The sequence below is a fragment of the Falco cherrug genome, chromosome 5 (genome assembly GCF_023634085.1).
Source record: "Falco cherrug isolate bFalChe1 chromosome 5, bFalChe1.pri, whole genome shotgun sequence".
NCBI classification, from domain to species: Eukaryota; Metazoa; Chordata; class Aves; order Falconiformes; family Falconidae; genus Falco; species Falco cherrug.
The window spans coordinates 64,048,679-64,065,212 of record NC_073701.1 but is presented as its reverse complement, the minus strand read 5'-3'; positions in this window follow the sequence as shown (position 1 = coordinate 64,065,212).

The following is a 16,534-nucleotide window of genomic DNA, read 5'->3' as shown; positions in this document are numbered from 1 at the left end:
TGCTCTGTGCTGTCAAAGGGAAGAAGACCACAGATTCCCTAAGCACTGCTGTGCAATAATTTAAACCCTACAATGGCCAGCTCTGCTTTTGTGGGACAGTGGCTGCAGGGGTCGTTACAGAGAATAAGCCCCCAAAACCCCTTTTGGCAGCTCTCGTGCAGTCTGCCAGCATCTGGACAGCCCCGTTTCCTTGGTCTAAAACAATTCCCCCACCAACACCAGGTATTAATTTCCTTGGGGGGGTGGAAGCTAGTCGATGTTTTGGGGAGAGAAGGAAACCAGTGTACTTGACTAGAATGTGGGAGGTGCCTCATCATGGTAGAAATCATCAGTGAAGATGCAAAAGAAGAGAGGATGTTACCTCCACCAGGCATGATGAAGAGCATTGCTTGGATGTCAGAGAATTGGTCAATTGATTTTTTGCCTTCCAGTAGAACTGCACTTCAGGATTTTCATTTATACCTGAGAACCCAATCTTATTTCTAACTGCAGGTATAAGATTGTAAAGTGAGAGTGACATATGAACCCAGTCCAGATCCTGCATTTATCAATGAGAAACAGACAGCCTTCAAGTGAAGGAGTTTGTATGACTCCCACAGATTTTCACCAACTGAGGATAACAAAGTACAGCAGGCTCGAACGAAAAAGTGTGGGGAAACACCGGGAGATGAACATTTCAATGAAGAACTTGGGTGGTGCTTCAATTGCCTTATTTCTGTATTTCAGTGGAATGCTCCTAAAGCAATCATGAATCATTGAATTCTCATGAGAAAGAGTCAGGGCTTGTTTCACTTATCTAAACATAGATGCCTGAAGCCGTCTGAAGTGCCCAGGGTATCTGAGATGTTCAGATAAGCCTGGCTATGTAGGACCTGTGCCTTTCTGGCTGCATGGCTAGAAGCTGAGTGTGACAGCATAATGCCCAGGCATTATGCACTAGGCACCTATGACATAGCAACAGTCTGGCACCCTCGAAGTCCAGGCACCCTGCTACAAAATCAGCTCCGTTTTCTGCCGAGAATGTGACATTTAAGTGCAATCCAGCAAGTGATAAGCCTGGAAGTGCTGAGAAAAGTTAAAAAGCAGTCTGGCACTTCACAGCCAACAAGCTAGTCCCTACAGTAAAGTTTTACTAACTTTTATTTTAAGCTTTTCTTTAGCAAACGTAGCACGTCTGAATACAAATTATCACAGAGATCAAGATGTTCAGATCTGAAAATACCTCAAAACAACTGTCTGCTTTAACCTTTGCATATTTTACATATTTTTCCTTATAATCATATTCCACCCACTAAAGGATTTCAGAAGCACTGGAAGGCAATGCTTCCATAGAGGTTATTTGTTAGAATATAATACCTGCTATAAAACGTAGCTGGGAATTATTAGGAAGTGTCCTGAAATAAATGTTCTTCATTAGACCTATGCTAATTCAAAGGATCGTACCATTTTGAAGCAAGAAAGTATATGCAAATAACATCTGTCTCATAACTAGAAAATGGCCCCAAGCCTAAAAGTTTTGAGTCTGGATCTAGATGTTACACCTCATGAAGTGTCAAGAGCTCCAGGCTTGGGATCTTACTGAATAAAACATCAGAAATAAATTAGAAAGAAGACTAACAGCATCACAGAGAGGTCCCAACACCCAGGGTCACTGATGAGCCCAATGGGAAAGTCAGGTGTGGGGGCACAGGTAAATTCAGTGATCAGGAGAAGGAGATCATACATTGAGTCTCTAGCGGCTAAAAGAATTAAATGTAGATGTTCTTTAACTGTCCACTGGTCTTTTAACCATGTAACTGACAGTTCTGTCCCAGCTGGTCAGTATACCAGCCACATTTATGAGTGACAGGGTGGTTGCGCTGTATGGTGAGGACAACTAGAGGTGGATAGCTACATCTTCACAGGAATGAATTTACCTGGAAAGTTCACAGGACTTCAAATCCCTCCCTTTCCTTCCCCCATTAGCATGCTGGCAGAACAGATGTTCTTATATTGATTTGCATACCATAGATTTACACCAGCTTGCATCTGTTTGCAGGAGTTATTTTTACCCAAAGGAAACAGCACTTTGGGTTGTCGAAATGACAGCAGAGACCTAAAAAAATAAAATAAAAAAGATGCAGCAAACCTGTTGTATGTAGTGTCAGCTTGGTACCTATGGAGGATGAGGTCCATCCTACTCTTCAAGAAAGGTGTGGAAAAGAAAAGGATGGCAAGAAAGACCTCAAAGGCTAAGAAAACATCATCTACAAGGAAAAGCAGACTGAATTGGAGCAATTTTCCATTAAGACAAAACAAATTCAGTGAAGGCAAGAGGGTGCCTAGTCTCTGAAAGCTACTAATGGCAAATGACCTAAGGAAAATTAGAACAGACCAGAACACAGTAATACTTTCTTTGATACTTTCAGCCTCCAGAGGGTCTACTGGAATTTAATAACATGGATTTTTATCCATGTATTTGTCTAAGTGCTTTTTGAACCCACTAAACTTTCAGTGGTCACAACACCCTCCAGTGAAGGTTTCATAACTTAAGTACAGGTCTTGCATGCTGTGTGAAGAATGACATCTGCATGTTTGCTTGAACCTACTTTTTTCATATAATTAGATGATAATTTGATGGTTTTGTGCTAGAAAAGATTGTGGGCAATCATGTCTTACATGTTGTCTCAATGGCACTCATGATTTTATAGGTCTGTGTCACATCACAGGATAAATCATCAGAGGCTTCAGTTTATTGTTATGGCTTTGGGTTGAATGCTAATGAAAAATCATCTTCCTAGTGGTGAAGAGAAGGAGATGCTGAAATAGATTGTATGGTAAGAGGATTAAGCTCGATTGCATGTGTCAAGAAAGCAAGACAGTCATTGATGTTCATAGTGCAGTTTATTCCACTCTGACGTAAATGTCCACGTTCAGTCGATTAAATTGCACTGATTATTGACTAGATCTCCAATGACAACCATGGACCCTCAGCATCCTCCTCATGGAAGCAGCTGAAGTTACAAGTGAAGGATACCACCCATCTGAGTGAACCCAGGCAAAGGAGGACTGTCAAACTTCCTATTTTAGCAAAACTGTAGTAATCATTAGAAGCTACTGAAATGCCATGACAATCATTTCAGATATGGCCTTCAAATTTTCCTAGGTCTTCTTTGATGTCAAGCATACACAACACCAGTTCAACTCCCACATATTCTTCTGACTTTGCAAACTGTGCAGTGAAGCTGCAAACAGTGGATGTGCTCTGCCAGGTCATGTCGTAGAAGTGAAGCCAAGACACTGAACTGAAAGGATAGCGTCACTTGAGTTTCCTTGTGGTCAGCAGAGCCCTGTAACAGATATTTTTCCCATTTACAGTCTAATGCTGTGGCTCTGACCACCAGGATGCTTCATCCTGTCCCAAACCTCCAGGACTTGATGGATTCACAACTAGCCTTCTCCTCTCTCAGTTGTCTTTAGCACCTTTTCTGCCTGAGCTTTGCCCTTCAGGTCTTCCTTAGGCCCCAAGCCAGAAGCCCTCAAAGTCCATGAAGGGGCAGACATTGACTTTGGGAGGGCTTAACTCACCCAAAATTACTTCCATGGTGGAAATGACTAAAAGGGACCTTCACTTGGACAGGCATCACCATCGCAGCCAAGAAACAACCATCCTCAGCACCAAGGACCTACCTGGATTCAACAGCCTGGATCCTCATTCAGGGTCCTAAGTCATAGCTACATTAAAAGCAGCAGAAAGATGAAGCCTCAAGAGTTCCATGTCCAGGGCCCCTCATGGAGCTGATTCCTCCATCAGTGCAACTAATGCAGCTGATTCCTTGTCAGACAGCTAATTCACCACCTCTCCATTCCTTCCAGGTACCTTTCATTATCCCTACGTCTAATTAGCTAGATCTAAAGGAATGCTAAAATAATTTTTTTCATTAATAATGGCCCCTCTTAGATCTATGTACCATAATAACGGCTATTAATTTGAACAGGCCATTTAAAAGCTATTGTATTGAGCTCCGCACAAGCCCAATGGACATGCAAAAGCCTGTTACAACCCGGTACTCTCAGTTGTGTCATCAATTATCTTCTAATTAAACAACAAAGTTTACTTGCAATGCCCCAGTTAGACATCATTACTAAACATTTTGCCACCACTTAGTGGATTAATGTGGCTAATTAAACAACTTGCAGCATAGAGTCAAGATCATGGCATGCATGATGCTTGAAATGAGGTGTGCAAATCTTTATAAATTGTTTGAAGTCAAAACCTGCTTGGCCTATATTGACAGACAGGATTACTTTAAAAGTCAATAGCTTTGTTCTGTTATTTTATTCCCATCCCAGCGAAGTAAAAACAAACAAGAAAAACCCTGCCCACAAACTCCAGTAATGAATTGCCGTTGGCTAATCCGCTGCTGGGACCAACCAGATTACTAGATCGCATGAATATTTCCAGATCCAGCCTACTTCCAGGAAGCTTGTGGGTTTGCAGCTTCAGCCTCAGCAGCTGCCAGCTCTCCCATTTGTGGTGCAGCTACTGCTTCCCAGCTGTTGTTCAGCTAACATCTGCCTCGCAGGATCTCTGTGCTGAACTGCACGCTTCTGATCAACGGCTACGGAAAGATGCAGAGGTCTGTTTAACCTATAGAGAGAAGATTTTGAGTGGCAAACCCATGCTATATGTGAGGCCACTCGTAGCGCACCTGTCTGCCTCTGCTGACCCTAGGTGATTAGCCAGGGTTAGACATCCAACATGCAAATTTTGGAGTCAGAAATTTCTCCTGACTCACAGCACCAGGCACAATGGGTTCCTAGTTCACAATGAGGAGCACATCACTAATGAAATGCTTACGCTCTTTGAAGGAGAACCCTCACTCAGGACAAAACATTGCATTGCTATTTTCTGTTTACAGCAGCTGAGAGTGTGAAAAAGTGTAAAGGAATGAAGGCAGGTTAATTAACATTGATGATATACAGCTGTGGGCTGGCTTCAGGGGCGGTGGGTTGGCTGATGTAGATAAGGTGCAGCTGTGGGTGGTTCCTGCTAAGTAGTTAAATAGCTTTAAGGGGGTGAGGGTGGAAGGGGAGCTATTGATAAAAAGAGATCTGGAAGAAGCAAAGGGAGGAGAAAGAGTGCATTCTGGATGTGGGAGAGATGAGGAGAGGCTCTGGGAGATGCCAGAGGGCCTGGATGGGGAGAGGCTGGCTGGAAGAGGAGCCTGGAGAAGGAAGGATGGATGGACATACCTGGATGCAGCAGAGGACAGAAGCAGGGTGGGCTGGCCTGAAGAGGCTGGAGAAGCAGCATGGACAGTAGATGAACTTCTGAAACCTTGTAGAGGATTGGTGGCTGTGCCGGGGCAAGGTGTGGGAACTACTTATTCAAGTTAACCTGGGATGGGATGGTAAAAGCCTTGTTACAGCTGGTGAGTTTGGATACTGCTGCAACAAAAAAGCTCTTTTAGGATGTCTGAGATTCCTCCTTAGAGCTATACTGGGGACCGTTCACATGTCCCAGTGACCCTGATGACTATGTTTACACTCAAATCCATAACAGCAAAGGGCAAACCCAAATCACTGTTATTCTACCCTAGGAAGCAGTAAACCAACAATCTGCCAGTGAAAAAATATCTTAGGAAAACATGATTAGGTGATACAGCAATAAATAGCATGCTAGGTATTTTTGTGTCCTAAACTATGTCTGAGGATGGGCGGAGGGTTCAGATTTGTGTTCAGATAAGGTGATCACAGTGAAACTGAAACCTCCTGCATGATAACTAGCTCTTGCTATCGCCAAGGATGTTGCCTGAATTATAAAATCTAAGGCACCTACCAGAACCACGTCCCATATTATGTTGCTGGGTGGCACTCCAAAATTATGTATAAAACAGTTGTCTTACATAGAATGCCAGAATGGTGGGGGTGGGAAGGGATCCCTGGAGATCGCCCAGCCCCTGCTAAAGCAGCTCTCCCAGAGCAGGTTGCACAGAGTTGCGTCCGGGCGGGTTTTGAATGTCTCCAGAGCAGGAGATATGCTCTCCACTAGGAGGCAGTCATTAAATCACTTTTAATTTGCAGATGAAGATCTTGACTTTTCACTTCATCTGCCCCCCCTGCGTTTAGCTGTAGCTGCTTTGTTCTTTTTGTGTCAAACTGAGCGCAGTAGGATTCAAAGCAAAAGTCACACGTGCACCGTATGAAAACAACCCCTTTGGTTTTTCTGTGGTCTACAGTTTGGTTGCTGAGCTGCCTTGGAAGGCTGACACCTGCCTGCATCTCTGGCAGGTTTGATGGAGATGTCCTAGTTATCCATCTCTATCCTGCTGTGGCCTTCAGTATGCTCACTGCTCTAGGATGCCGGTGCCTAACCCCAGAGTAACGTGGTCATATGTCACATGAATTAGAATAAAACTGACTCATGTACAAACAAGTGCTTCCTGCCTTCCTTTCAGCCTTACATGTATCATCATCCTCTGCTTATTATAGTGCCCGGTCACAAGTGATCGCTTCCCCTTTCTCCCTTTATGCTGCAGAGTATTGCACAAACAGAAAACCAGTCCCTACCCAAACCGAACAAACTGGTCCCAGGGAGGGAGAGAACGTTATTTGAGCAATGGATACAAGGGCTGATGGACTTAGCAGAGCAGCCTGATGAGGAACAGACAAACAGACCTGTGCAATAATAACAGTGATAGCTCAAAGCTTAGGTTGCCGGCTGTGGCTGGTGAGTGGCTTGGCAGTGTAAGTTAGCGGTACAACTTCTCCGGCACATGGGTGATACCCCTCTGCTTGGGCAGCTGCAGAGCTAGTGCCATCTCATCTGCAAGGAACCTGGAGAACAAGATGTGATGTCTGGGGACACTTGGGCAGGTTGGACAGGAGCAGCCACCTCCTCCACAGCCCCACAGTCCTTGGCAGGAATGATGAAAGCACAATTGCGTCAGCTCTGTTCCAGTGGCAAGCAAAAGGCTGTGCAACATCAGCCTGGGATGGTGCTGTAGTTCTGAGTCCTCTCCACCTCCTGCTCCACGTCTGCCAGGTTATCTCTCCACATACAGACACACACCTTCTGAAAGCTCTCCCACATTTGTCTCTACCTGCACATGCCTGTGCCCATCTCTGCAATTTTCCTCATTTTCCCTTGTGTCCCTAAGTTTTCTCAGCTGAGGTGGTGACTCAGACACAGTACTGAGGCACTGAAGCAAGGATTAAAGGTTCAAGCACAGAAGAGTCTGTCTGTCCACTTTCACATTTATTTCACATTAGAGAGGGATAAAATGTCTGTACAAGTATAACAGCCTGAAACAGCTTCCCTGGCTCAGTTATGCCGTTGGTATTACAAAGTTATGTCCCCTCTCTTCCAATATCTGGACAAGTGCAATAAGAACATTTGCAAAACTGACGGTGAGACTGGTGGTGAATGCAAATATACACATGTATAAATACTCACATAGGCAGATGGGACACAAGACTGTGCTGTTACTGCAGCTTTCCTTTGTCATCTGGGCATCTCTTTTTATATCTCTAAGCTGCTGCCACCTCCTGTTTGTCCTGCTGCTGCAGATGATGAGGTCCTCTTCTTGGGCTCAGAGGCAGACACCTATGGCAATATCCTGGGGTGTCTGGGGCTGTCATACACCTACGCAGGCTCTTTTGATATCCTATGTAGATGATATTCTTGCTACAGCTCTCCATCTAAACATTTCTGCTGGTTGCATGTGGATATGACTTGGCAGTCTCAGGTTTACAGTTGGACTCGATGATCTTAAAGGTCTTTTCCAACCTAAATAATTCTGTGATTCTATGTACAAATATGGATTTGTATGTCTTTAGATTAATGCAGAATGATTACACTACTCAAAGTTTTTTGGCTATTAAAAAGCATGTGTTTCCCTCTTAACCTAAACTCTCAGGTTGCATCTCATGTAAACCCCAAACACAGAGCAGTCCGTGTAACTCTGGGTTCCAGCCATTGCACCACCTTGCTTTCCCCCACAAGCATGTTCCCCTGTCCCCAGAGACTCAGAAGAAATAACCCCTTTCACTGACACTGAACTAAAATCATGCAAGTATTTCTATTGATCCAGACTTCTTAAATGATTGGAGGTGTGCCTACTGTGGTTCAAATGAGCACAAGCCTGCTCAAGCTAATGAACATTTTGCAGATTTACGAGGAGCTGTCTCTTTGACTTTACCATCTTGACAAGTTGGATCTGAATTAGACTGACAGTTCTTCATGGAAGTGAAATTCTAGATGAATTTCAGAAGCCAAAGATATGATTCTTAAAGGGATTACATACTGCCTTCTATTATTTGGCAATCATTTTTCACTAGCATCTTGATATGGGCCATGGTGAAAAGCTATTATGCTAGAATGTGTCCAGACCTGTAGAAGTGACAACTGGTGTTCCAAAGAGCTTGCAGATTCAAATAAAAAAGAGGTGGGGGAAGAGATGAAGACTACTAGAATGAAATTACAAAACCAGATGCATAGTCTTCAGTGTGTACCAGCATTACAAAAAGTCGTGGTCCTGTGTACTGCATGACCTTCCAATATAGAGTGGATTCCCCATTACTGAACATGCAATGGCCTAAGAAATAACATGAATTGAAAGTATGTGCAGTGACATTTTTAAACATGCACTGACTTTTAGGGAAAGCCCACAATGAATATTAAACAAGCCCCTGCATTTCCTAGGGTTGGTGGGTAGGACCCGATTTTCCTTTCTGGGTTATATGCTGTGACCTTCTAAAATGATTCTTGTCACTGCACGATTCCTCTGGTTCTTCAGCATTATTCGGTCCGGGACTCCAAGTCAGTTAAGTCTCTTCTGTTGCTAATAAATGGAGCCCTGGATTCCCTCACCTGAAAAAGGACTAGTGACTAATGCTACTGTGCACAGAGGAGTGCTCAGAAATTACAAGAGCATTTGAGTACACACCGGAGGCACAAATGAAAAGAATTGCTGATTTCAATTGTTACTTCTGAGGCATTTAGTGTTATAGTACCTTGATGCCTTACATAACACCCAGATTAAGTTCAAATCCGCAGGGCTGTACTGAAAGATAAAACACAAAGCCTGCTTATTACCGAAGTCCCACTTAAGCTCAAGTACAACTAGAGTGATGCTCTTGCCTCTTGCGTGGGGGGACCTTCTACAATACAGTCATTTAATTTCAGGGTATGTTTGAGCTTTTTTCTTACAAATCCTGAAGAAATCACAGGATAAACCACTTTGGATCAGACAACAGAAAAGCGATTGCAGTTTTGTTTTTCCTGTCCATCTTTTGTTTTTGCTCTCATTAGCAGGCACTACTGAGCAGGCTTCCACCCATGTAATCCTTTCTAAGAGCTCTCTCTAAAAACCAAATGAAGCTGGAGGTAAAAGGAATTATTCTTATACAGTTGCGTTTATCATTGTCTGGAAAGCAAAAGGTTCAAACCAAATGCACCGGAGACAAAATAGCTTGACCTGCTACTGTGATGACCTGCTTTTAATAAGCAAATACTCCAGGACTGGGCAGTTGGGGTTGGGGTAAATGTGTAAGGCCCCAGGAGCATGGCTAGAACATATCCTATGGGAAAGGATGCTCTGGGGTCTTTTCACCCTTCAGATCCTGACCTTCTCTAAACAGAGACGTGACTAGACCATGAAGCAGTACCATGGCTTTCATTTGTTTACCACCCCACAAGAGGAGCTTTTAAGCAGCCCAGGCTTTATTGCATGCCAGGGGTCCAGGAGGCTCACAGCCAGTTGTTAGGTTATCCTAAAGCTGCACTTTCATTGCTGTAATGACAAGGACAATATGCAAAGATGACTGTGATCTAATGCACAGATATTGACTTCTTGATATGATCAATCAGCCCTCCAGCCCCCCACACCTGTCACAGAACAACTCCTTGAAATAGCTACAAGAGCTTGTTTCAAATGAGCTCAGGTATTTTCACACTGTACTGCAAGGCAGGCAGCAGCACTGGCATCCCCAAAACCAAGCCAAGTGAGGCAACATCCTCTGGGTTCACACCTACCCAAAGCAAGTGTCTTCGCTGTGTGCTGCCTCAAATCACCACCATGCTGCATGTGTGCTCTTCCTGTCCCTCTGTCACAGCCCGCTCATCTTCCCACACTTCGTGGCTCGGACAGGGTACTGAAGGTCACCTACAGCACTAATCTGTCCTTGATTTCTTTCTCTTTTTTCTCCTCCAGTCTCCTAACAGGACTGTGGAGTCCTTGGTGCCTCTGTCTACTCTGCCAGACCCCTTGACCACAGTGGACACGAGGATCACACAAAGCAAAGTTATGTTTCTAAGGCATTGGTGGAGTGGTCTTCAGTCATTAGTAGGAAAGTACCAATGAACAGCGAGTGCACAGCTAAGCCACAGCCATGAAATGCCTGGGGAACTCCCTTTTATTTCTTCCCTTGCTGAAATCTCATTTCTACTCCTGGTAGCAATGCTGCTGACATTTGGGTACCCAGGTGGGTTATAACTCATTGACCGTGGCCAGTGAGAGAAAGGGAGGATCATTGCTCACCTTATCTTCAGGTACCTTCCTAATGTTGCAGTTGCTCAGGGCATGGCTCCAAGTACCTCTTCCTGATCCTAGCTGAAAGCTCTGTAGCATCTATCTCTGAGGGCCAGCTCCCCTGGCTGCCAGTGCCGGCCTGAGGGCACTTGGTTTTCAGAGGGAAGCTGACACGTTTAACACCATCTGATCTTGTTCTCTTCCATGTTGCTAAAAAGTGAGTCCATTATGACCCTTGCGGGCTGTCCCAAAGCTGAGGTCATTGATGGAAAAAGAATCCTGGACACACAGCATGCTCTGGTGAACAGAGGCTACTGTGGAAGATCATAATTTTGAGAATTTTGTGGCCATAATAGAAAGGGTGTGACAATGGTTCCCTTAACCACAGCCTGACACGTTTCCATCAGCCACCGCTGATGGTAAATGCACTCGCATCAGATATTTTCATAGCACTGAGAAGAAAAAGTTTTGACATTTCGCTTTAACCACTAAAAGAAAGCAAGCCAGCAAACCCACTCCTCACCCAAAATATTCACCACAAAGTCCTGTCTGAAATGTTACCGTCAGCAGCCTCTGCTCACTCCAACTTCCATTAACTCTGCAGCAGAGAAGACAGATTTCTGGGAAATTTAGCAGAAGCATGCACACCACAGCACCCAACCAAATAACTCATTATTAGCAAAATTTCACTGGGAAGCAACGCTGTCTGCTGGCATCCTTGTTTCTTGTGAATAGGCCAATTCAAAATAATTAGCAGGCCAGCTCACGTGAGAAACACAGGGAGAATTCAGAGAAACAAAACAAAGACCTTCACAGCTCAACTTTTGTTCACGCCAGCTCATAGATCGGTTACAGAGGAGAGGCAGAAAGTACAGAAAGGGCTGGGATTTGGCTGGCTGCACCCAGCTAGGAGGTGGCACTGGTGCACACCAAGCACAGGAGGTAGATTGGTGTTCATTTTGCAGCACCAAGAAGGTGACAGCATGGCCTCAGCACACATCAGAATAGTGAGATGGCAGTGGAGCAAGGGGCTGCTCAGCATCCCTGTGCTGGGTTGGGAGAGAGGCAGAGCGGGCTGAGTCAGGGTTTAGCAGGCTTAGCCCACCACACCTTTCCAGCTATGTCTGGGTTTCACAGCCCCGTTTGCTAAACCATGGATGACTTCTCTCAAAGCCTTTCCTGGAAAATGCATTACTGAGACTGTAAAGATCACTAATGAGCATCTGTGTATGCCTTTGGTGGAAGAGTCCACTTGGTGCTTACATGACCACTGGTGGCTGTGTGCACATCTACCAGATACCGCATCTCCTGGACTCTTTCCTGTGCTAAATCGGGTCTTCCTTTGGTGAAGTCTTCTCCACCTGGAGCTGCTTCTGGCATCGATTCATGCCATGCCTCAGGAAAGACTCTCTAATGGGACAAGTCTCTACCTTCTCCCCTGCCAGGCCTGACCTGTCAGTTCTCACCACATGCCTTCCAGACAGCTCCAAGAGCAAAGGACACCTTGACATGAGATGTCTGGAGACTCACAGTGTGGGGAGGTGTGACTGGTTACCCAAGAGTTAGACATGGCCCTGCGGTGTTCCTGGGCTTCGGCCTCCTCTCTGTGAAAGAGGGAAAGCTGTTCCTTTTTAGGGCACAGTAAGGATAAATGTATGAAAAACTAGGAGGTACTCACATGCTGGATGTGAGAGAACTTGGTCCTGCCTTAGACAGCCTGTTCTGTTGGACTTGCCTCCTCCAAATGGGAGGCTACTTGCTGCTAGGACTTGGTGCCTTTTAGGATTTCATACTGCACCAGCACAAGCGGTTTCTGTGTCGGACGCTCAGCACTTCTGAATACTAGTGACAAACTACTTTGTGTTACTGCAGTGTATAACCCAGAATCAAAGTTACCAGGAAAAACTTCTCAGCACCTCACCATTACATGAGATAGTATTCATTGAAGTTCCAAATTTGTATTAACATCATGGTGTCCTATTGCTCATCCTGACAAACTATTTATTTGAAAAATAGGAATCTGTGACTGTCTGTCTGCTGAAACCGCACAGATAATTAAAAAAAAAATCATAAAATTCTATATTCCTGGGAGGAGGGTTCAATCCCATTATGAATGCATGATCACTAGATCAAATGCAAGAGCCCTCACCATCTGGGGTGCTGGAGCCCATTAGTTTGAAGGAGGCAACTATGTCTCCAAGGAGAATATCTGTGCAACCTCGAAAAGCATCATAAGCATCTTCTAGCCATGACACAGATTTCAGCTATGCTGCAGCTTAAATCCCGGTACAGATATCAGTGATGGGAGCGCACCATGATGTGAGTTGTCAGCAGCAAGGCTAAGAACTCAGACATCCAGATCTAAAACTAGAAAAAAGATCTCATGTTCAAAACAAAAAGCCCTGTATTGTCAGCACAGCAGCAGAAGATGACTGATCAGCCTTCCAGTCACCTTGTCTTCAGAGTACTCTCTAGAGGGGTACAAATTTCTGTGCTGAATACCAATGCAAGTTACAAAGACAAATACGAGCCTACCTGGAATCCCGCTGATCTCTTAACCTCTATGACGTCCCTGGCCAATGACTTCTGCTAATTCTAACTGAACTTGAACTAAAGTGCTTTTAACTGGGAAGGCAGTAGATACAGAGGATATATAAATACATTACAAGAAGAGCCTAACGTCATTTGGTTGCCCAAAGAGATTGTGGGGTCTCCATCCTTGGAGACATTCAAAAGCTGCCTGGACATGGTTGTGGGAAACCAGCTCTGTGTGGCCCTGCTTGAGCAAGGAGGCTGGACAAGGTGACCTCCAGAAGTCCCTTCCAACCTCAACCATTCTGTGATGCTGTGATTTCAAAGATGACTACTGTTGATTTTGCTTCAGATTTCCCCATGCAATTAATTAATCTTATCAAAGGAGCTAAGAAAGGCAAGAGTATGTGCATCAGCAGTCCTGCAACCCCCAGACTGGGCCATTTTTCTCCAAGGGTGGTCAACAGCTAATGTCCAGGCATAGGAACAGGCCAAGCTTGCAGCCAGCTTTCCATGATCCCCTTTTCATGGAGACTTACTAGGGATGGTGCAGAAGTCAGTGAAGGGGTATTGCTTGCCCATGAGCAATGAGGGGCTATTCTCCAGGACAGGAGAGGAGCTTCTAATCACAAATGACTTTGTATTTTCCTAGCAGTTTCAAAGCAGCACACCTCTCATGCAGTGCCAACTAGAGCAGTGGTCACACACCATAAGCCTTTTGGCTATGAAGCTGGCTGGGGAGGTTTTCACCTGCTCCTACTCCTCCACCACCCACTTCACCTCTTCGTCACCACCGCTGTGTTCACTCAGCTCTTCACATGGCCATGCCCTGCAAAAATGATGCCTGTTACAGGCAAGGGCAAATCTTTTTTTTTTTTTTTTTTTTTTTCCCTTTTCAATTTTGCTTTGCTTGTTTTTCTTCAATCCAGACTGTTTTGCTGCTCTGGCTGAGAGCACGGTGAGGCGATCGGTTGAGTCAGCAAAGTGAGGAAGCCGTAACCTGGGGTGGGGAGGCAGGACACAGACAGGGGAGAGGCAGAGTATGAGAACCAGCAGGGAAGGGCAAGCAGCGGCTTTGCCTCCCTCAGCCTTTGCCCTAAAATTTGTTTTATGCATCTGCTTAAGTTGATTATTTTGAATGCTACCAGTTCATGGCTGCTGAAGAACTGTAATATCGAACCCAAAATGACTGAATAGGGACTGAGAAAAAGAAATGTGAACCTTTATAAAATCACAGCTGAGCAGACTTGATTAACTAGGAACATATTTTGCATCGTATGTTCTCTTGGTCCTTGGTAAGAGACTAAAAACTCTTGCAGGGTACTGCAAAAAACACCAGTGGTAAGACCAGCATCACAGTTGACTTATTTCTCTTTATAGCTCGAAAGAGATGATACATTATCTCCAGTCAAGAAGTTCCAAGGAGGTAAAATCAGAGTGGTCCCTGTAGAAAGATTCTCCCATCGTTACTCAACCTTTTCTGGTGAAGTCTGGCAGATATGCACTGTCACACAGTGTTTTGCAAGCGGTTTGATTCTCTCGCTGCATTTCCTGTCCTCTTCTGAGGAGGCCGGGGAGCTCCTGAGCTGGACATGTGTGACAGCCGGGCAGGCAGGCTTCCCTCGGGAACGGGTGCTTTGGGAGCGCCAGACCCACCGTGTTGTAGGAGGGATGAAGTGAACCCTCTGGTCCTTTCCAAACCTTTTTTTTTATGACTGTTAGAAGAGACTGAAATGTGAACCTTGTGTTAACGTGCAGCGCACACTTTGAGCAGAAATGAAAACCTTTGGGGAGGTAAAAAAATAAAAAGCTCTGTTTTAGTGTTATTCTAACATTGAAAATTACCCAGCCTGCTATATTTACTTCTTTATTTTTCAAGTGCATTGACTCATAGAATTTCAATTAATTCAAAGCAAGAGGAATATTTTACCTTCTTTCGCAGCAGTTATTAAATGTTTTCCCTTGTTATTTTTTCCCCACACCTCCTTTAAATTAACAACAAACTGCAAATAATCATCCTTGAAAACCAAACAACAAAGACCAAATATTTTGAGAATGAAACTCTTCAGAAAGGCCCATTGCCCAGGCAAAGCGCTCAATTAGTTTGATTTTTTTTTTTTTTCTTACTGAAAAAGTGGGTGGTTTTCAAATACAGGAAAGAAAACACGATGGCTTGTGGTGACATTTTCCACCAGAAAGATGCAGCTTTAAGGGCTTTTGGTTTCCAGATACCTACACCCACAGGAGTGGCCTTGTAGAAGGCAATGCCTGATGAGTTGTACAAGTCAAATGACAATAATAACATACGGCAGTCAATGGGTGTTTCAGTGGAAGCTCTGTGACAGCTGGGTAATTAATATGGCAGCTGCTGCCCAGGCTACAGCACTGTCGGTTTGAAATGTACAAAAAGCTGCTGCGAAAAAGAAGGGGAAAATCTGTTCCCCGTGTCTCTGGGGGGTAGGACCTGGTTGAAGATGCCCCTGTTCTTTGCAGGGGTGTTGGACTAAGTGACTTTGAAAGATCCTTTCCCACCCAAACCATTCTATGAGATTCCGTAGCAAGAAATGGGCTTAAATCGTAGCAAGGGAGGTTTAGGTTACACATGAAGGGAATGTAGCCGGCAGGCACGAAGATGGCACCTGAGGTCTGGAGGGACAAAATGTGTGAATGCGCCCTTTAGTTTTTCCTTGGGGCAAGGGCCGGAAGATGTCAAGATGTCCTACCAAAGCTTGCTCCTGCTCTGGGATCTTGTCATTGTACAGCCAGATGTTTTGCTGGGAGAAGACACAGGTTGAAAACTTTTTTCTGCCCCAGTGTTGGAGCTAAGCAGCCTGATGAGCTGTTCTCTGTGATACACAGAAACTAATCCTGAGCCTGAATATTTGCACACCTGCAGAATTTCCTATAGGCAAAATGATCCTCATGTAACCGGCTGCTGTGTCGTGCTCTGTCCCCCAGGGTGGGAGCCCGTGGGGCAAGGGGCAATATCAGTGGGGGCAGGGAATGCGGGAGGGACCGTGGGGCTGCATCGCAGCTGGGCATATGCCACCAAGACGCCCAAAGCTTAGGCTCATCCTAAGTGCAGGTGGATACAATGGTCCTCCAACCACCACGTTCCTGTGCAAATTGTAGCAACAGCAAACAGCAGAGCTGAAAACTTAAGGCTGGGGTGGGGATACATGATTTTAATTATATACAGCTCACCTTCACATGGGGTGAAAGAAGCTGTTCTGCACGCTCGCAGTATCAACACTACATCTCCTGCCCCCACCCCACCTCTCACCCCCAGTGTAATGGACTGATGCAGACAGGAAGGATGGATGTGTAAGTTAATGGTGTGTGAGCAATTAAAATGCAAAATCATCTGCTTCGTGAAACTTCTCTCTCCTGCTGGTAACAGGAATAGGTGTTATACTCAGCTCAAATTGTTACAGAAAACAGGACAGAACCACTCTTTGAAAGTAATTAATTTCCCTTGATTTCCAAAA